Source organism: Phalacrocorax carbo, chromosome 22 (genome assembly GCF_963921805.1).
Source record: "Phalacrocorax carbo chromosome 22, bPhaCar2.1, whole genome shotgun sequence".
In the NCBI taxonomy this organism is placed as follows: domain Eukaryota; kingdom Metazoa; phylum Chordata; class Aves; order Suliformes; family Phalacrocoracidae; genus Phalacrocorax; species Phalacrocorax carbo.
Window position 1 is genome coordinate 4980905 of NC_087534.1, and position 20676 is coordinate 5001580.

Below are 20676 nucleotides of genomic sequence, written 5' to 3' on the forward strand. Positions count from 1 at the left end.
AGCACAGCACCCCGGGGTGGGCTCATTGCCCCCCCACAGGTGGCTCACCCGTGAGTCACACAGGGACAAAGATGCAATGGTTTTCCTTGTGTGACGGAGCAGTTTGGCATCATCACATCCACGTGTGCATGGGACGTTGCTCATGCTGGTGATGAGAAGGGTGCATCATCCAACGGCAGCTTCTCTGGCCGATAAAAATCGCTGTTCCTGGCTGAGACATTAGAGGAAGCTCCTTGTCAGCGCCCGCTTTGCCTTGCTAGCTCTCCAAGATGGTTTCTCCAGGGTTTAGAGGTTCTGGAGCAGGAGCTGTTGGAGGAGGCAGGACAGGCGTGGAGGAGCTGATGGATGCCCCTGGCTGTTCCTGCTGGGACGGAGGGTGAGCTGGCGAGCGTCTCACCTGAGTCCTGGCTTGGCTGAAATCAGTGGGACTCCACCATGAGCTGCTTTGTCATCCCACGTGTTTAATAAGGGTGGTTTATGACTCAACCCTTGCTCCTGTTTCCATCGCAGGCAAGGCCGCCCTCGGGTTTTGCTCCCCTGGGGCGAGCAGGACAGTCGTGGGCAACCCGCCATCCCCGCTCACCCTCGCCCCGTGCCACAAAGCCGGGACGGTGCAGACACACGACAACCATTTCCAGGTGCCCTGGTGGCTTCTTGCTCCGTGGCTGAAATGGGAACCCCATCTGTGACCAAAGGATCAGTCACATTTCCCAGAGCCGGCTACAGAAGAAGGGAATTAAATACATATATTCACATTGAAAAAGAGGAGAGCGCGCTCTGGGTCGCTCGGCGCATTTCTAGAGGGGCTTAGCTAAAGCTGTGACACCGAAAGCATGGGGTTTGTGATGGAGGAAGGTGATCTGTGTGTCGTGAGGTGATGGCGGGGGTTGCGGTGGTGCAGTGACCCCTGCCCTGATGATGCAGCCCGATGGGGAGAAGCCGCTGAGCATCAGCCAAGCACCCACACGCACTGTGGGAAACTGGAGCTGTGCCAGGAGCCGCGGGAGAGCGGCCGGGAGTGATTTCAGTCGCGGCCTCTGACATCGCTTGCTTTCTGCCAGCACCCCAGTGGTGTGTGATGCCGGCACATTGCCTGCCCGGCTCCTCCAGCTCTGCTGGCAGCGCCGGGACGCTCCGCTTGGGAGGGAGAGGTCACCCGAAGGGTGGGAGTCTGTTATAGACCACCCAACCAGGATGAAGAGACAGATGAAATATTCCATAAACAGCTGGGAGAAGTCTCACGATCGCTAGCCCTTGTTCTTGCGGGGGAGTTCAACTTGCGAGATGTCTGCTGGAAATACAATCCAGCGGAGAGGAAAGAGTGCAGGAGGTTCCTGGGGTGTGTGGAAGAGACCTTCCCGACAGAGCTGGTGAGGGAGCCGGCTTGGGAAGGCGCCCGCCGGACCGGTGTTTGCGAACAGAGAAGGACAGGCGGGTGGTGGGATGGTTGGAAGCCACCTTGGGCACAGTGATCGTGAAATGATGGAGTTCTCGGTTCTCAGAGAAGTAAGGAGGGGGGTCAGCAGAACTGGTCCCCTGGGCTTTGGGCAGTCAGACTTAGGGCTGTTCAGGAGCGTGGTTGATGGAGTCCCCTGGGAGGCAGTCCTGAAGGGCAAAGGGGTCCAGGAAGGCCGGGCACTCTTCAGGAAGGAAAACTTCAAGGCGCAGGAGCAGGCCGTCCCCATGTGCCGAAAGACGAGCCGGCGGGGTAGGCTGGCCTGGCTGAACGGGGAGCTTTGGCTGGAACTCAGGAAAAAAAGAGGTTTTGAGCTTTGAAAGAAGGGGCAGGCAAGTCAGGAGGACTACAGGGACATCGTGAGGTTATGCAGGGGGAAAATTAGAAGGGCCAAAGCCCAGCTAGAACTTAATCTGGCTACTGACGTAAAAGACAATTTAAAAAGTTTCTATAAATACATTAGCAACAAAAGGAGGGCTAAGTGCTGCCCAGGGAAGTGGTGAGTCACCATCCCTGGAGGTATTTAAAAGACATGTAGATGTGGCACTTAGGGACATGGTTTAGTGTTGGACTTGGCAGTGCTGGGTTAATGGTTGGACCTGATGATCTTAAAGGTCTTTTCCAACCTAAATGATTCTATGATGCCATGAAATCAGGGGGCAGGAGGCAGCTCCGGGGTCTCCTTGTCAGCACCCTGCAGCTGCCAGGAGCACTGCTAAGACTTGAAAATGCTGTCAGCATCACCAGGAGAGTAAAGGCTATGGTTTCCTGGCTCGGGAGGCAGCCCTGGCACAACTCCCCTGGCTGAAATCCTTCATGGAGCCTTGAACACCCCAGGATTTATTTGCTGGAGAACTGGAGGCCACCAGTCAATGGGGCTGCGATGGAAATGTGGCACAGAGGAGCCCGAAGGTGTGGGAGGGGGTGCCCGGGGAAAGCAGGGGGTATCGTAGGAGGTCAGGAATCCCCCAAACAAACCTGCCCTGTCCAGGTAAGCGGGCTCTGCTCCCGCCCTGGCTGAGCTCGGCAGCGCGATCTGTCGGGCAGGCAGCTGCCTCCTGCCTGCAGCCCTGCCAGCACCGCGACCCCTGTGCCAGCAGCCCCCGAGGGGTGCCGGGGTTTCGGGGGCGAGCTTTCCCTTGCCAGGGTACTAAGGGCTGAACCCGCCTCCCAGGTAACCCAGCCAACATCAGTGCAGAAGCCTGGGCAAACCCCATCCCTCTCGCCAGGGCATGGGAAGGTGAATTTGGTGCTGGGTGATGCAGAGCTGATGCGTGGATGGGAGATTTCTGGTGGTTTCCCGATGATTTGGGGTTTGCAGTGCGGTGCTGGGAGGTGCTCGCTGGCCAGGGACGGTGGCTGGGTGCCGCCGCAGACCCACGGGGCAAGGGGTGCCCACCCTGGGAGGGGTCTTAATGCCAACGGGAACAAACGGGCTTTGACATGTGCCCCCCCTTCAAGCTCCGAAAACACGGCAGTGAACAAAAACAACTCGTGTTTTATTATTTCAAGGTGATCTTTTGCCTTAAGGGAATCTTGCCGCAAGCCTTGCCTTTGGATGGATGTCAGGACCCACTAATGGGGGGAAGCTGAGCCCACCCCCACTGTGAGCCCACCCCCACTGGCACTCCCCGGGGGGGGTTTAGAGCCGGGGTTTGGCACAGGAGGGCTCAGGGGTGCAGGGTGGATGCCGGTGTGGGGAGATGCTGCGCCAGGAGGGAGCAGCACGGCCAGACAGACAACACAGCCAGACAAACAACCGCCTGCTGGGAAGTGGATGGTGGCAAATGACCACATGGCTGGGCTCCCCAGGCACTGGGGCCTTGCTCATGCTGCAAAGCAGCTGGTGTTAGAAAGTTGGTGTTAAGCTTTTGGTGGGGACAAGGGGTTTTGGGATTTTTTTCCTGGCATAGCAAGTGTGTGTTTGTGTAATTTGATGTATTACAGTGATTGAAAACTTTAATATAAAAATTAATCCAAAGAAAACAGGGTTTTGTTGGTGACAGAGCTTTTGCTGGAGAAAGGAAATTAAAAATATGTATATAAAAAAATATGTTCTCTTGTTTTGCTCAAGGACGTTAAATATTCCCTCCAGCAGGTCAGATCTGAAGCCCCATTAGTGCCCCAGGAGCATTTTAAACCTGATTTTTTTGTCCCTGGGCCAGCTGGTGGCCCCATAAAACCCCTCACCCTGTGATTTCAGGCAATCGCCCAACAGGAACGGGAAGGGCCAGTGGGGTTTGATGCCCCATGGATGTACTTACGGCTCTGCCTGCTCCTCCCCGCGCCCCGGCTGTGCCCCGCTGCCCGAGAGCCCATTTGGGGGACGAGGATGTGTCACCCTGTTTCCCCAGGGGCTCCCATACAAGCTAATTTGAAAAATTAGAGAGTAAAATCTTCACCGCAGTAATTAGACAGAGTCCTGTGGAGGTTGGTGACAGTGTAGACAGTGTCACGTCCCTTTGGAGCCGTGCTACAGCCCCGCTGGGGTTGGGGTGCGGGGAGGGGAGGGGTCCTGCCCCAGTGCCCAGCCAAGGTGGGAGATGCCTTTTGTAGGGTTTTCTCTCGCCTGCCATCCCCAGCTCACCCCCACTCTCCCCACTGCCCCCCAGTACCCCACCAGCCCTAGCTTCCCCCAGTCCCGAATCCCTCCATGCGATGCCCTAATTGATGCCAAGTCCCCACCTGGCATCCCACCTGGCTCCCAATCCCCACCCCACAGCACCCCACTATCCCACTGATCCCCAAACCCCATGTCACCCCAGATCCCTCCATCTGCAGTGCTGCAGTAACTGGCCCAAGACCCCCACCCCACAACACCCCAACACCCCAGCTGACCCCAAATGCCTACCCCACAGCACCCCAGCACCCTCTTGGCCCCCAGATTCCCCAACCCCAAGTCCCACAGCACCTGGTTACTGAACCTAATCCTCCTAACCCCAAATCCTTCCTGTCCCCAAATGCCCCCAGGGCACCCCATCACCCCTTGACCCCAAAGCCTCACCCCACCCCAGCACCCCATCATCCTCCACCCCAAGCCCCCCTGCAGCCCTCCTCACCCCCAACCCCAAAGCCTCTTTCCAACACCACCCATCACCACAGCACCCCCCCAACCCCCCATTATCCCAGTCACCCAGTGACCCCAGAGCCTCACTCATCCTCCCCAGCACCCCATTACCCCCCACCCAAAACCCCCATGACTCCTGTGACCTCAAAGCCTCACTCCAATGTCCTCCCCACCACCCCCAAACCCTATGGCCCCCATTACCTCCACCCCCCTCCAGCAGCCCATCACCCCCCACCCCAAACCCCCACAGCCCCCCTCACTCCCAACCACAAAGCCTCACTCCAATGCCCCCCACCACCCCCCCAAACCCCATGGCCCCCCCTTACCCACACCCCCCTCCAGCACCATATTACCCCCACCCCAACCCTCCCCACGGCCCCCCTCACCTCCCCATCACCCCACCACTTCCACCCCAAACCTCCGCATCCCTCCCACCGCCCCGTTCCGCCGCGAGGGGGCGTGTCCTACCGCCAGGGGCGTGGCATGCACCGAGGGGGCGTGTCCTACCGCCAGGGGCGTGTCCTACCCCGAGGGGGCGTGGCCTCTCGGCGGGGCGCACTACAACTCCCGGCATGCTCCGCGCTCTCCCCCTCCCCGCCCCCCCGAGGCTTCCGGCGGGGCCGGCCCGGGGCGGCGGAGGGACCGGCGGCCGCGGGCGGCAGGTGAGGGCGGGCGGCGCGGGGGGGCCCCGCCGGCCCCAGGGGAGCCCCGCCAGCCCCAGGGGAGCCCCGCCGCGGGGCGGCCAGGCCCGGCTACCCCGGCCCCTCTTCTCCCTCCCCGCGGCGGCAGTGCTCCGGGCGGGGGGCGGCTGTGAGGGGCGGCGGGGGGGGCCCGTGTGGGGGTGTCCGGGGGTGCCGGCGGGTGCCGGGCGTTGGGGGGGGTCCCTGAGGGGAAGCGGGCGGGGGGCGAAGGGTGGTTGCGGGCCGTGCTCTGCCCGCCCGGCCCGGCCCGGCCCGGCCCGGCCCGGGACCCCCGGAGCCCCCCGGCGGCTGGGGCTCGGCCCGCTGGGCTGGCTCTGCTAGGCGGGCCGGGCTGGGCCGGGCCTGCCTCGGCGGGGAGACTGGCCCGGGACCCGGCAGCTCAAACTCCTGCTATAAACCCGCTTTAAAACAAAACAAGTGGCCGCGCTCCGGCCGGAGCTCCAGCTTCTGTGCGCTGCTGTCCTCGGGAGGGCTTAGGCTGCGACTAAAAGTAAAACCTGGTTTTTTTCATCTCCGTTGCCGTCCCGCCGCTCTCTGCAAGAGCGCTTCACCTTTAAGCTCTTTCTGAGGCAGCCCCTTTGGTATTTCTTTGTTTGATCTGTTCAGTCTTAATGTTGGCTGAAATTTGAAACGTCCCCGCTGTGCTTTCTCGTTTAATTGTTCTTTCCCTCTGTTTGCGTGCAGATGAATTATTTACCTCTGCCTCGCGTTGGGTTGTGTTTGTCCAGGTGAAGGTAGGTGAGGGCTCGGTGCCCCTCTCTGGGGCTGAAGGTACTGGGGGAAAAAAAAAAGTGAGAGATGTGAGAAGGTGCTTAAGCGAGGCTGAAATGAGGTAAAACCTTCTCAAACGTTAGGATGTTTAGATGTTGTTTCCACGAGGCTAGAAAGAGAAGCGGGAACGCTCGTGATTGCTCCTCCCACGTAAAGAAGCTGTGAATTGTACAGGAGCGAGCTTTAAACTTGAAGCTTGCCTTTGAAAAGTACGAACATCAGCAAGTCCTGGGCAGAACTGGGTTTGCTCGCAACGGAAGGGGAAGAGTGAAGCTTTCTGTGGTCCGCTCTTGGTGGGTAAAGGATGGGTTCAGCTGAATTAGCTTCATGTGCCAGTGTTGTAGAGGTTGCACGGGGGTGTAATTAAGTTCTGCTGCCTGCTGTGATTTCAGTATAAATGCCTGTTGCTCTTTGAACATACATTTTAAATTAATCCAAATTACTTTTAAGAGTAGACGAGACCTAAAGCTGTAACTCGGCATAATTTAAATTCCTTTACAAATGAGAGTGCAAAAAAGGGGGAAATAAAGCCACAATGAGGGAACCTTGTTGGCACACAGTTATGCCAGTTGAAGTGAATACCTCGGGTGGTGATGGTCAGAAACGCCTTTTCCCAGTCAGAGTAGGTGTAACCTTGATCTTCCCAACAGTGCTGGAAATGACTGCGCTGGTCTGTCCTAAATGAGCGTGGTTTCAAGTGTGTCAGCTTGTACTTTCACAGGGCTGGCTTTGTAATCGGATAATATTTCAAAGGGTGTTTTTGTAGGGAAGGTTTCCTTTCTGGACTCCCAAGAAATGGCTGGATGAGCTAGATGTGAGGCACAGAGCATCCTCCAGTCCTGGAAGATGGGGAGGGGGAGTCCTGTTGGGAGTACGGGGCAGTGCAGAGAGGCTGCCACAAACAAGGAGAATGTGATTGCATCCTTGTTTTCATGCGGCTGGATCAGTAATCTGTGATTATACAGCCTTCTACTTCATTCAATCACTGGTTAATTTGATTTCCAGTTTAATTTGATGACAGTTTTGAGAGCCAAATCACTTGTATTTAAACAAATGGCTTCTATTTTGATCAAATTTCATTGTGTTTGGCATGTGTTGGGGCATTATATGTATTAAAAATCACTGACACTGCAGTTCCTGCAGGTCTGTTAGTTGGTGATGAATATTCAGTTACGAGCTATACCAAACCTGTGTCTGGCAGGGAGTGGGAAAGGGCGGGCTTAAAGCAAAACCCATGCAGGGGTGGAAGTTGCACTGATACTAGGTTTTTTTGTCACTGGTCTAAGTGACACCGTGCACGAGGCAAGTTACAGATATCCTTGGGGTCATCTGGGTCATCTCAAAACATGTTAATTTTTCAGGCAAAACCAGAACTTCGGGCTACAGGGAGCACAAGGAAGCTGGTACGGCTGTTGGGGGCAAAGATGTCATCTTGTTCCTGCTTGCATTACAGGTGGGAGTGGAGTGTGCGTAGTGAAGAGGTGCTTCGTGTTCTTCAGAATCGGTTCCCTAATTTTGTTTAGTTGGGGTTTTCTGCGTACAAGTGCCGTGTGGGTTTTCTGTGAGTGCGAGAATGCCTTGGTTGTTTTTGCTGGCGGGTTTGGAGCCCGTGGAAAACTAATGGATGCGCAACTGTCACAGCATTAGGCCTCGGCTTTGTGTCGAGGGGAAAAAAGCCCTTTCAGAGATCTATTTTTATCATTTAATTAGTAGCTCTTGCTGACTTGTCAGGGCTGCGGTGATAACTATTTCCAGTTCTTTTCTGCGCAGCGGGGTCACGCATTAGTCAGGCAGTGGATGCACCAGCCAGCAGTCCTACCCTTGGCTGGCTCCGGCTGGGGGGGTTTTAACTCCTTCCAAACCGTGCCCCCAAATCGAAGGGCAGATTCCAGGTGAGGAGTCAGTGTATAGATATACAGAATGTTGTCAGTCTTAGCTGAGGGTCTCAAAGTGCTTTCCAAATGGTGACTGTCCTTCATTTTTCTCTGCCCCGGAGGACTTCTTGTGTCTCAAAAGGAACTGAGGTGCAGAGGTTGGTGTGATTTGCTGGTGGCTGGGTGACCCGCTTGGGATCATAGGTAAAAGACTGCAGATTTCCTGATTCTTGCTCTTATCTGCTGGTTTTGAATGACTCTGGTCAATCTTTCGGGGTTGGAAGGTGGCCTCGCAAAGCCTCTAGCGATGGCTAATTGTGCATAGGTATTTATGCTCCTTGCAAATGAGGAATCGGTGTTTTCCTGGTTTCTAAATGACAAAGCCCTTAATCTACAGATACTCTTTTTTGTGTTGCTGGTTCTATTGCTTGTGGTGTCGACTTGTTTTTGATTATCAGCTGTGCTGAGATAGGGAGGTGAGAGGCAGCTCTCGTCCCCAGCTACAGCCTGGTTGTCACACTGTTTGAATTTCTTTGTTTACTGATGACTGTATGCTCTTTCCACGTTGCACTGGGGAAGAGATGGGGGAGGGACGACTAATTATCTCCAAAGAGAGGCTTTTAATGCTATTAGTCAAAGGAACTGGCTTCATCTCCTAACTGAATGAATTGTGTGAAATAACGTGAAGCACTGGTGGCAAAGATAGGAGAATTGAGAGCAGTCCAAATGATTTCACTCTGCTGAATCCTGGCAGTAGATAATTTCCCCCCCCAAGCTGTTGCCTAGCAGCAGCAATTGGGGGGGGGGCGAATGGGTATACAGATTGTTAACTTTATTCTTTTGTGTTTGTGCTTTTTGGCATGCTGATTACAAAACACAGTTAAGAATTGCTTACCTCCCAGCTACGCAGCTAAGTTCACAAGTCACGATGGGCAGTGCGTTATCGTGACCTATTTAACCATGTTGGCTGAATGTCACGGGGCAAAATAAGGTGTGTACTGATGAGGTTGGTTTCTGCAAGTCTGGCACTCCTCCAGCTCCTGCACTAAGCTCCTAGTCTACTCCAGCTGTGTGCCTTTTGAAACAGGTCTGGTAAAGATCACTGGACTTTGGTAAAGTTTAATGGCACTTAAACTACAAGGTTTGAACCTTTTCACTTTGCCAGCTCCAGAAAGCTTCTGCTAAAGGTATGAACCTCTTTGCAGATGAGCAAGGTACTGGCAGCCAGGTTTTCCTTTAGTTAACCAATCCACAAAAGTGAACCCCTTAATTCCGCTCTGTTGCCATAGTCTTAGTTGTTTAAACTCCACCAAGATTAATTCCCACCATTGATTTTAAACCAGAGGCAGCCCCTTGCAGGCTTCCTTCATTGCCTTACACTTGTCTGCGGGAGGGGTAAGTCTCTCTAAACGTGCCTACTTTTCTTCCCTAAAGACAGTTAGCTTTTATGGGTGCAAGCCATAAAAAATTTGGCCCGAGTCCTACTGAGAAGCCTAGATTTGTAAACTTGGATCAAAGTCTGAGAGGCTCTGTCTTGTTTGGTGTCTGCACAGTGTTGAGCACCATGGCGTGCTCAGGGCTCTCAGCATTATAAACCCTGTGTTGCAGAGGGTGTCCTAGCAAAAAAAAAAGAGGTTATTGCTAGATGTGGCCTTCAGGTAGGAGGTTAGGATTGCAGGCCATGTCTCGGCGGGTTTGCAGAGGCTGTGCTCATGGAGGTGAAGTTTTCAGAGGTGCTTATGGATGGGGGAAAAGCCAGAGGTCATCGCCTTCAGAGAATTTGAGCTTTGAACAAAGGATATAACTGTCTAAGCCAATTTTAAGAGGACTTTGGCATCTGCTGTACTTGCATGCCTTTGTGAAGGTTGTGTTTGCTTGCCTAATTCTTTTCTCCTACTTAAAGTCAAATCAGCAGTGTTTATGTCACCGACTAAATTCGCTGGTATCGGTCTGGGGTAATCAGCTGTGCCAGCAGTGCCTGATGGAAGTGTGATTTCTACCAATATTATTTCTGCCTTGGCAAGAGCTCCCTGCAGATGCATAGGAGGGCTGGTGCTGGTATGTTATTGATTACTCTTATCTGCAGAGCTGTCTAAAAGTTTTGGCGGGTCTGGTGTACTGCCAAGATCCGCAGGAAGCGGGTTGCAGATACAGCTATCACCAGCAAGCCTTCGTGTCCTAGCGCAGAAGATACTTCAGCGGGTTTATGCAGGGATAGAGGCAGGGTCAAGAGGGTTTGGACTGGTCTTCGCTGCCTGAGCAAGCTGCCGCAGGTTCTCTGGGAATGCATTTTTCAAAGCTGCTCTGCTGCAATGTTGACAGTGCAAATCTGGATGGACCCACAGAATTGCAGTTACTGATCTGTGCTCCTGTGTGGAGTGACCTTGTGCTGCCTGGGTTATCTTTATCTGCTGGGACCTAGAAGGAGAAGGATAATAATTACTGAAATAAGTGAATGGCTATCTGATTTGTGCTAGCAGGGTTGGTCTTTTTTTGTTGGGGGTATTAAGTCTAGTCTGTCTGTTGCAAACCAGGTGTAATTTACTGCTAGGTGGGAAATGGCAGAAGTAGGAAAAAGGCTGAGGCCATTTGGGTTTGTTCCCCTGTAAAGGGTGTTTGCATGATTTCAAAAGAGAGAATACATAATTAGAAGCAAAGTCTCTTTCACTGACAATTTTGGTAAGTAGCAGGTGAGAAGTGGCACGTTACCTGTAGGGCCACTGAAACTTCTTTTGCCTTACGCTGAGAGCTAAGCTAGTGCTTATAACCTGCTCTTAACTTGATCTGTATCCTGTTCCTCTTGGCTGTGGATCAGGGCCAGAGATGAGTACGGCCACAGAATTTTTCATCTTGTATTTCCAAATCAATTCTTAACATACTGTCCCACAATTATCGACAGAAAAACCTGAGGTTACAGGCATGTTTAAACATGATTTCTCTGGCTCAGCTGCACCTTTTTAGAGTAATATCAACCTTTGGGTGGAATTGTCAAATGAGTGCTGTCAGGCTCTCTTGGCTTGCGCTGTTTTACAGCAGTTTTGAAATTAGCTGTGGCTTTAGGCCATCTGGCTTTTCTGTTACCTGTTCAAACAAAGTGAAGGCAGTTAATAGAGGGCCAGCACTGGCAGAGCGGGGAAACTTGAGGAAAATTCATACCTGCTAACTCAACCTGACACTGAACATTGCAGGAAGTGTTTTTTGCTGCTCTTGTTGTTCTGCTTCACTTGTCTTACAAATACTGGATATTTTTTTTTTTTCTGAATATGAAGATAAGTGGGGTTTGCAGGGAGGGAAGTTCCTGGGCTGGAAAGCTTTGCTCATGCACAAGCTGCTCAGTTGCTGACATCTCAGTTCAGGCTGGCTCCTTCCGTACCAGAGAGGTACGGAAGAGCCCAGAGAGGCTGTTATTTGGGAGCGTTAAGAAAGGATCCAGCTTCTCTGGGGGGGTGTTAGTTCGTTTACAGAGAATGCATCTGGTGGAAGTAAATTGGGAATTTTCAAGATGAATTTACTAAGCAGGCTTCCTGAGGTTTCTCGAACACGTTGCAGTGCGTGCCACCAGCATTAGGCGTGCAGAAACCTGTGTGAACACATCAGGCTTGGAAAGCAGAATGAGGGAGCGCTGCGAGCCTGCTGGATCTCCAGAATCAATTTGACACTGGTGATTAATGTAATCAGTACTATTTCTCATCTGCTTTTAGCTTCAAAACGAAGCCTTCAATCTGTGAATCTAATGACTGGGTTCTACCTATCAACTAGACTGAGTACAGGGAAGATTAGGGTGCTTGCATGGACAGGAGGCCTCATTTAGCTCCCAGCTGTGTTGCTGCCGTGCTGTTTGATGTCAGGCAAGTCACTTGTTCTCGTACCTGTTTCACCCTCCTGTCTATCCTCTCTAAGATTACACGTGCTTAGTGAGGGCGTAGTCATACTCGTGTTCGTAGCTAGAGGGATGTATTAATGCATCTCAGCCTTAAGGGCCATAATTAGCAGCCAGGTTATACTGGTCTGGGTCCCATCATACTACGTGTCATATGGTGTGTAATAGGGACTTTAGTAAACAGAATATGAATAACAGCAGGAAGCATTTGCTCTGAGTAGCAGGTATGTGTTGGGTAAGTCCAGCAATGCAGATGGGTATTGCTGCTGCGCTCTGGTTGAATCAGCAGGGTTCACAGAGTTGTTGCTTCATTTGCACCATGTCCTATATTTTGTGAATGTGTATTTGAAGTTTTAGCCCTGCATTTTTTTTAATTTGAGTGTTTTTTCCAGGTTTCACACTGGACTTCTCTGCCTGTGGATCTTTTCTGTGTTAAATTCCTTTGCAGGGGAAGGTTTTTCAGAGCTTTCCTAGTGTAATAGGAACAAGTTTGCCTTGATTCTTCAGTTAGTTGATTCATTACTGCTGCTCTTGGAAAGTGGTGTTTATAAAGCTGCTGTGCTCTATTTCAGTGTGGAAAGGGAGGTGGGGGGAGAAATGAGCAGAAATCTGTTTCCCCTTCAAAATGAAATTGCATAGGTGATGCTCTTGCATGGAGAGACCAGCAGTCCTTGCATAAACATAGGATATATTAACATTTCTAACTAGTAAATTTATGGATAATCTCTTCTTTTGGAGGATTTATTCTGATTTGAGAGCATTAATCTCTGGGAAAATTAAACCTCTCTTAAATCCACTTTGTTCAGACTCTAGACTGGGGAACTGCTGGTAAGCCCTACCATCTTCCTCCAGCTTTTCTGTGGGCCTGATTGGAATTGCTGTGGAGAGAGACACAGCTGGTCCAGAGGCGTCTGGGGCTTGGTTTTAGGTGCTTTATCCAGTTGTGTCAAAATGGATTCAGAAGCCGTTTGCTCTGTTCCTGTAATGAGTGTGTGGCAGCTTTGAGCACTGCCAAAAAAACAGAGAAAGACCCTAAACCGAGCAACCCAAAAGGTAAGAAAGATGAAACATTCGTGGGAACTGTGAACTGTCTCAAAGCTGCTCGTCTGCACGGTGCTGCAGTTTTGGGGTGCTGGGGGGACGCCTCTTCGGTGACCAAACTGCCGGTCTGCCTGCTCGTGCTGGGCACTTCCATGATTGCCGAGGCATACCTTTGTTTCAGGCGGCTGATTCATGGCCCTGTATATTTAATCATAGTTTCTATAGCAGTTAAATCTTTAACGAGAGGGTGGAGTTCACTTTCAGTTTGTTGTGGGATTTTTGTGAGTAGTATGGCCGATTCATTAATGCGTCCTGCTGGTCAGAGTCATTTTTGTAGGGGACTAATGTTGAAGGATATTCTGCATTTGTGGCGCATCTAATGAGTGCGGAAACAACTCTAGCTTATATTTTAAGAAGTGGCACGAGCCTTTCTTTAGGTTGGTTTGAATCGTGCTGTGTGGTCGCATTGCGAAGTAAATGCAAAGAGTAGGATTCGGTATGTTGGTGCGAGATGTTCAGGTTACTACCTTTTGATTATCAGTTAAGATAGTAGAACTACCTGGTCATACACCAGTGAATGACCGTGAGTGCTCCTGTGCTCTCTACAGATCGTTCCCTCGGGGTTTGACATTTTCTGTTGGCTGGTGAGTTCTTGGGACACTGTTTACAACAGCAGTTTAGTCCTGTTGTACTGAAAGCTCAAATTCTTAGGTATTTCCAAGGTGACTTTGCTGCAGGAAGCTATTTGAGCCTTCATTCTTAATGCCACTAGCAAGGGTTTTGATTTGCATCATCAAGATAACGCGGTGGATAGTGTTTCTTTGTATTTAAAGCCACATGTCGCCTTGCTCTCATGTCCCGTAAAAATACAGTGCATTCTTGAACTTGGAGCACAACATTGATCCTGGAGAAGTGCATTAGCTGAATGGGTCCTCAGTGGGCAGCACTTCTGGGATGGCTGGCCATGCTGCTAATGAGTTGGGCTTCAACAAAGCCTCGTCTGAAGTTGGTGTTAGTGGTTGCTCTCGGGAAAGCGCGATGGCTTGCGCTGTTGTCTGCCTGCATCGATCGTCTGCTCTGTTCATCCTTGCATGCCCTTTGAGCATGAATGCTGTAAAAGCAAATGAAGCTTTTTTGTCCAAAATTCTGGTTCTGATCTGGCATGTGACTTGCCACTGACGAGGGCAGTTGAAATAGGAGTCTGTTGGGAACGGATTTGTATCTGCATTAAACAGAAGGAGAATGGGTCCATTGCCAACTGTCTGTCAGGGAGATGCTGGTTAAAAATCATTGCGCTTAACTTGCTGTGCGCTGGGTTCAGCAGCGGCAGACGACTGACTTTTGCCCATGTCCCCAGGATGAATCATGTTTGGGGTTAAACTGCTGTTCAGAAACAACCAGTAAAGCAGTTGGGAGCGTGGTGCGCGAGGAGCTGGGGTGGTGTGTGTCAGCATGTGGCTTGGCTCCATCGGAGATGTTAGTGTCTCGCCCTCCACGGGGATGAGCTCCTGGACTGTGGTAGGTGTCTTTCCCACGCCTGTCCCTTGCAGTCGAAGATCAGAGAAGCTTTTCATGTTACACAGAGGCTTTGCAGGTGAAGTGGAGGTCCTGGATTATTTGCCTTTTCTGTTACGGGGTTGAAGGCAGAAACAGTTTGGTCCTTGCTTTCTGACTGTAGCAGTTGGGATGTGAGATCATCTACACCTGTATTTGTGGAGCTTTCTTGCAGTTGCAGGCTTGAGTCTCAAATTCAGTGTCCTCGTGGGCTGTCTTCAGAAAGAATTACTTGGTAAAAAGCTGTATTTCTGATGGCTGATAGTAACTGAGCTGAGCTGCCTTGCAATTGCTCTTTGACAGCGTTTGAAGTAGCCATCGTGGGGTGAAATGTTTGCCGTCTTTTAGCAGAGTGCTTGTCAAATAGTTTCATTCAGTGCACTTGGCTTTTTAACAGATGAGAGAGGTTTTTCGTGAGCCCGGGCAGCCACAGCAATTGTTTTGCAAGGTGAGACAGTTCTGTTTTGACGGGCAGGAGAAATAATAATGTGTGATTCAGAAGAGTGATGAGTCTTTGGTTTTGGATCGGTGAACTGCTTTTTTTTTAAAAGCTGTTAGCATTTGTCTTCAAAGAAATCTGAGTTGAAAGCCAAAAGTTAACAGAAACAGTCCCTGAGCGGTGCTGATAGGATGTGTCCTGTGGAGAGGGCTCCCAGTACGCTTGAGGGGACTGGGATAATTGGTGCTTCGGCAGCGTGAGCTCAGGGTGGGGAGAGGGAGGGCAGCGCTGCGTGGGTGAATGAGGGCTCTACCTGGGTGCAAGTCGCTGCTGCGTCGGCCGCAGCTTCTCGAGGGCCCTGGGAGCTGCGGCGCGGCCGACCTGCTGCAGGTCTGCTGGGGAAATGATTAACCACGCCGGGAATCCAGTCCTGCTGGTAGCCGGCGTTTCAGATGGCAGTGTACTGCAGATGGCCACGTTTGCTAGGGACCACGAGTGGGGGAGAAGGAAAGGAGGTTCCGGTCTCTGTTGCTTGCTGTATTCGGTGTGCATTGCAGAGTGCTACAGGAATGGCCTCTTGCACTGATCTTCTGTCCTGGCAAAAGCAGCAGCAAGTTATCTGAAACATCGGGAGTCTTTGGCCATTTGCGCAGCGCAGCCCTGTTCCTGCTGAGAATCCAGGTCTAGCCTAAATACCTGCAGGCTCGAGGGATTGTGGTGTTGGGGGCAGGTCCTACGCGAGTGAGCAAGGCGGAAGATCGGCTCCCATTTCAGCGTTTTATTGCCTGCTCTCAGGGCTATCGCTTCCTTTGCAAAGGGGTTATTTCCTTCCTGTAACATGGTATTCAATGGGAGGAGGGTGTGCAAGAAAGTGAAAACCTGTAGTTGTCTGTGGTGATGACTCAGCCATTGCATTTTCAATTTAGTCACGTTTACTGTTGCTGTCTAGGGACATCTGGGGCAGGTAATATGTCAGCTGGATTGCACGACCTGATCTGCTGGCTGAGGGAGGCAGTCCCCAGAAGTCAGAAGTGTGTGTGTCTTAGCGAATTGTAAGTTTAATTGGTCTATATGTGAGTGTGAGCTCTTTTTGTGGCTGGAGGATTGCTGATTTATGTTGCGATCCCTTAACAAAACAGTTCTTGTGGAGGCAGACTCTGCCATTAGGCTTTGTGTCGGGCCGCTGCCGTACAAGGGCTTTGCTGGAAGTGGGGTGTGCTTTCTGTGCCGTGCGTGCCTCTTGTGTCCATCTGTCTGTGCTGGCTGAGGGAGAGCTGGAATTTGGAAATGCTTTTAATTGCGCCAGGGAGCAGGTGGCTTTCCGTTGCATGGGTTTACAATGAGTTGTTTATTCCGGTGTAGGTTGGGGTAGGGTTTTGTTGTTGTCTTTTGTGCCAAGAAAATGGGAGAGATGAGGGGCAGAAAGGGTGGAACTGGTTGAACTGGAATTCCCGGGTTGTGCCTGGCCTTGGGTTATGAACAGCAAGGTCCTGCTCATTTCAAAACCTGTCGCACTGGGATCTGTTGGTGTTTCAGGTTTTTGCTCCTAAGTGCACCAGAGGAGTTTAATAATAGTTTTGTAGCAGCGATCTCAAATGATCTTATGAGTAAACAAGTCCTGTTTTGTCACTATATTAGATACTCGTGGCTTGGTGATCTAACTGGCTCAAATGGCATGGAAAGATAAGGGTGGCATCTTTCCTTTGGTGTTTGCCGTGGAAAAAGGAATAGAAGAGTGGGCAGCCTCTGATGATTCATGTCAGATTTTCCAAGCCTGTTCGTGGTGTTGGGAAGCCTGGCTTGATGCCTTCCTAACCCAGTTTTATCCCTTGTCTCTGACAGCAGACTGTGCTCTCCAGTGTGAGACCCCTCTTTTGGGTTGCAGCTGTGTGAACACCCAAAACTGCTCTCGCTGCTGAAGAAGAGGTCCTGCGTGTTCACTCCGTTCCCTTCTAAGTGAACAACGGTTTGTGGGCCATGTGACAGCAAATTGAGGAACTGAACTGGATTAAAACCAGCTGTTTCTGCACTGGGCTGGTTTTGACTGGGGTCAGCTGCTCGATGAGATTCCTGATGCCAGCAGAGGGGAGGGCGGGCAGAGCTGCTCCGTGCGCTGCCGAGCGCCTGTGAAACTACGGCTTTCGTTGCCTTCTGCACGGAGCTATTCTGGGGTTCAAGTGCAGTTGTTCTGGTCTGTGCTCGGTGGTTGTGCCTGCGTGCCCTCACCTGGTGCTTGGCACCGAATCGCTCCCTCGAGGAAGCTTTCAGGTTTAGTTGTTTCTCCAGTTTCATTTTCAGTTCAAACTAACCTGAAAAAGCTGTGACGCCGCAGGCATGGAATAGCTATGCTGAACCCTGCAGGGTTAGGATGGTTTGCTACTGGGGGGCTTTTACTCAGGCCTGTTAATTTTTGTGGGAAGCCTGTTATTTGGCTCACACAGATGAATGCTTTCTCCTGACAAAAAGCTTATTTTATCCCAAATGCACTCCTGTTTTTGCAAGACATCAGGGAAATTGGGGTGTTTTGGCTCTTTGTGGTGTGCTCTCTTTGCTCCAAGTACGGGTATGTGACGGAAAGACCTCATTAGTTTGTGCTATGGTAAAAGCTACTCAAAGCTTGACTCTGCAGCAAGACAGTTAATACCCAAACCTAACGCAAGACTGAAAGGAAGTCTTAGTGGTGGGGAAGGCAGCTGAAGAAATCGGTCACTACATTCCCTTTGGCTGCTGAAACCAGGATGGAGGTAGGAAAGCATTACGGTCAAGCGGTCCGAGCCAGTTCCTGCTGCAGCGCAGTTACTGCTCGGTTCGTGGGCTGCCTTTCCCTGGAGCTCCCTGACCCGTCTGGAGGGACAGGGGAGGCTGTGGAGAGGTGCAGTTACAGGTTCCAGCAAATAAATTTACAATAAAGCAAATTACTGATAGCTGGCAGAGCTCCTGCAGCCTCCTGCGTGCTTGTTCCCCGCTGTCGGGACGCGAGAGTGCAAACCTGGTAGCCTGTCTCCCAGCGAAAGCTGCCGTAGGTTTGTGCTCGGTTGCGCGTGGGCGTTTTACAGCTCACTGTATTCTGGGGTAGGTGTTTATTGCTGTTACACAGCTGTTGTGTATCTAAACGCTGGTTTTTGTGGATGCCTCTTTGTGAATTGAAGTCTTCCTCAGATGAAGTCATTTAGGATATCTCTGTTTATAGTCAAACCCCAAAGGCGGCTGACAAATACCCTCTGTGGCCTTCAGATGAATAATATCATCTGTCCAACTTTGATTTACGTGGGAGGTGAAAGGATTCTGCCAGTCCTGAAGATTGCTGTAAGCGTCATGAATTTACTGAGTGAAGCTGGGTCAGATTGGATGAAGCTTCGGTTCCTTTTTACATCAAAATAGCTATTCCTCGATACTCTATTGCAGAACAGAGTTTCCCTTTAATAAACCTGTCAGCGTAGGTCAGTGTAACCTGCACAAACACTTCCTTTGGCCACCTTCCTACGAGGTGTCCTTTTAGAATAGCGTGGCTTGACACACGGAAGTAAGAAGTGATGGTGTGCTGGACGTTCACGTGCAGCGATGCCCTCCCTACGCGCCGGGACCGAGCCCCTTATCTCGCCTGGCAGAGGTATGCAGCAAGCCTGTTGAACGCGTACCCGTGCGTGCCGAGCCGCGGCGTGCGTGCCGGAGGTGACGGTCAGCGGGGGCAAAGTGGTGGGTTTTGTTCCTTAGAAGGGCATGTTGTGCTGGGGTAGGGATGGGGAGGGCGTTCGACTGTGAGGCTTTCTGTGGACACATCAAACAGGGTGAAGTGTTGAACGTGAGCGGGGATGTGTTGTGCAGCCTCTCTGTGGCTGACGACGTCGCCTTGGAAGCATGGGCTATGCTGAAAAATATTTCTTCTCCTTAAAATGGAGTATTTCACCACCTGCTACCTTCTAAAAGAACTGAACCAAGGTGTGTTTCATGTAGTTGATGTCAGCTTTCCTTTCCAGCTGTAGGTAAGGATATAATCCTAACATGATTTTAGCTTGTTTTTTACGTTTCCAGAAATGCTGTCAGCTTCTACTCATGGCTGCCTGACAGGCGTGAAGGTTTCTAACTCCTGGGGCTTACTAAGAGCTACCTTTGAAGTCTTAAAAGCATAGCAAAGCACTTTGTTTCTAGTTTATATGGCTCAGTATGGATTTAGGTCCTGCTGGTGTTAACATTTTTTCTTAATATGCTTTTTCCATATTACATCTTGTAAACGATCACATTCTCCTTCAGTTTCACTCCTTTTCATCTGTTTTGTTGCTCTGATTCAGTTAAGTCCATTCCCAGAAACCTTCTTGTTTAAAATTTGCCGGGAGTGCTGCTGTAGGTGGAGGGAACGGGGGGTACTTTTGTAACGTTCCTCATGCTGGCACCTATCAAAAGGTCTTGTTTGCTGAGCAAACCAGCAGTTTATGGCTTGTCAGTAGCTGTGCTTGGGAGCGTGGGGGGGGGTCACGGAATGTGCTAACGGACCTGCTCTGATCTCCAAGGACACAGCAGTTGAACAGAAGGGAAAGGCTGAATCTGGCCTACAAGAGAGGTCACCAGAAAGTCATAGCTTACAGTCCAAGCTGCTCATTTCTTAAAGATTTTTTTCCTTATTGGATTTTAATTTTCTTCTGAAGCTCCTAACAGGCTTTCTCATATTGGGCTTGCATTACATCACGTTGTGAGGTGTATATCATTCTCGTTTAGCTCTCAGATGGATTTATTCAAGGTGATCCAGGGTTGACTGATCTGACAAACCACCCAGGTGTGCTGGTTCCCAAGGCAGGGCTGTGAGCCACTGGGCATCCCCAAGCACTCTGGTCCGAGGCATGTCTCGTGTGGGGGATCCTCCTCTTGTGACCCGGGAGCTCACCGTGCCAGGTATGGGGACCGGAGAGCCAACTCTGGTGAGCTTACGGTTAATACACCCCCTCTGAAGGCATTTCCTCAGCTTCTGTGCCGTGGTAATTTTTGAGACACTTGATGCTTTCTCCTTCCACGTCCTACCTGTTCACTGATCTGCTCGTTGCTCTTGAAATTGGTTCCTCTTGTTCAATTTTGCACAATTGGTGGAAGAGTGGTTTTCACTGGGTTGACTTTCTTGGACCAGATGAACTTGCCCCCCTGCAGGGCATGACGTGAGATTTGCTTGCTCAGTTGGGTATTTTTCTAGCCACGTTATGGTGGAAGGTCCTTTTTTGGCTGAGAAGAAGCGGCGATAGATTGTTGGGCTCTTAATGCAGCTAAAGGTGTTGGTTGGAAATTGAGAGTTAGTAGAGCGGCAATGAGAGAAGGAGAGCAGGCTGAAAGAAATGCTCCTGTTCACGGTGGAGTTTCAGGGGATCACCACTGCCTGCCTTAAGATTATCCTCCCCGAGGTTTGGGGGAGTGTAGCAGTCCAAAACCTCCAACAGGCCTGAAAGATGAATGACTGAATTAGCGATGGTATCGATCCCCGTCTGGAAGTGTTTGGAAGAGCCTTAGGAATGGCGCAACTTTCCCCTGAGGTTAGAATTAACTTGGGGTACGTTAGGTCACGTTGCTGTAGTCAGCAAGATCCTCGTGCAAACAGTGTTGCTGCTTCATAAACTTTGTGCGCGGCAATGAGAACTACAAATGATCCTTTTTTTTTTTAAAGGAAATGTTCTTGTTCTGAAACTTTATGGGCTTATTTTCATGGTGGGATGCCTCGCTGCCTGTATTTATGTTATAAAGAGCTTGCCAGATCGGTAGTGGGAATTAATTTTTCTGTTTTCCTAGTTATGGCTGGGGCACCTTTTTATTAAAGCTGGAGCTGTGGAACACAAGAAGAATAAATTGCCTGGGGAGGGTTTCTTTAAGGAAATTCAATATCTTAATTAGCAGGAATTAGAAATTACTGTAGTGA

General features: G+C 50.8%; 1 protein-coding gene across 5 annotated transcripts in view; it reads left to right on the forward strand.

Moving 5' to 3' along the window:
* Window positions 1–5092: 5092 nt before the first annotated feature.
* The window catches only part of PHACTR4 (phosphatase and actin regulator 4), a 68590-nt gene continuing 53006 nt past the window's right edge, over window positions 5093–20676 (forward strand). The window contains exons 1-3 of one of the 5 annotated variants that reach the window (XM_064471490.1): window positions 5116–5185; window positions 5909–5958; window positions 7357–7448. The gene's annotated coding sequence lies outside the window, so the exon portion shown is untranslated. Of the gene's footprint in view, window positions 5186–5789; window positions 5806–5908; window positions 5959–7356; window positions 7449–20676 lie in introns of those variants that run through there. The other 4 variants (XM_064471492.1, XM_064471491.1, XM_064471495.1 and 1 more) reach the window with 4 other exon arrangements.